We start from the raw sequence: 1,144 nt of genomic DNA on the forward strand, positions 1-1,144 counted from the left end.
AGCAGCTAGGGTTACCCAAATGAAATCCATGAACTATACAGGTAATGGACCCCTTGATCCAGAATGCAGCTAGGGTTTGGGGCATCACAGGCGTGGCTAGGGTTACCCATGAGCACGTGGAGCACCATGGAGGAGGAGACTTGAGATGGCTAGGTTATAGGCCACGCACCTGGATCCTCCTGCCGCCGTCGCCCCAATGTCGGGATCTCACCGTCGCCGTCGCCCGGGCTAGGATCCTGCCGCGCTCGAATCCAGCCGTCCGCGCTCGGATCCAACCGCCCGCGCCCGGATCCCGCAGCTGGCGCCACCCATGAGAAGGGATTAGAGATATTAGAGAGAATGAACAGATGGGGAAGATTACGAGTACCTGGGTCTGAAGGTGGAGAACTGGATCTGCTCCTCCTCCCCTTATCCACTGGATCTGCAGCATGGAGATCGAAATCAAAGCCAAATCGATTGGATTAGGGTTAGGGACTGGGAGGGAGGGAAACCTTTTCCACTGGAGCTTAGGAGCTGGATGCACATCCGCCAGGGGGCCGAGCTCGTGCTGCAGCAGGGGTGCACGCTGCCACCCGGGGTGCGAGCCGCTGCCATGGAGCAGATGGGGAGCCAGCGGTGGGGGGCTGGCCAGGACGACGCGAGGGGGGAGGAGGAAGAGGAGGGGGCGGCCGCAGCTGCAGCGCCGCGCATGCCAGCGGCAACGAAGCCGAGTATTTATTCGACGGAGCATTTGCAGGGGCGGTTGGTTATTGAGCCGCCCCTATAAATAGCAATACTGGGGGCGGTCAGTGATTGAGCCGCCCCTATAAATCCAAACTATTTGTAGGGGCGGCTCGTATCACCAGCCGCCCCTGCTGTTCCATTTGTAGGGGCGGTTGGTCTTTGGACTCCTGAGCACACCATTGTAGGGGCGGCTCTATCACCAACCGCCCCTAAAAAAAATTTGTCCCGTTGCTGCAAATCATTTTTCACGTAGTGAGAGACTTCCTCCTGCAGCACTAGAAGCCTACATATCTAACACGTTAATTGCATGAAATTTACTAGGACACTAATTAATGTTTAGATATCATAAAAAAATGAAGTATACTTAAAACTATGTTTTACCTGAAAGGCTAGCAGCTCGGCAGGAGGGGAACGTAGCAAA

This window comes from Miscanthus floridulus, chromosome 9 (genome assembly GCF_019320115.1).
Source record: "Miscanthus floridulus cultivar M001 chromosome 9, ASM1932011v1, whole genome shotgun sequence".
NCBI classification, from domain to species: Eukaryota; Viridiplantae; Streptophyta; class Magnoliopsida; order Poales; family Poaceae; genus Miscanthus; species Miscanthus floridulus.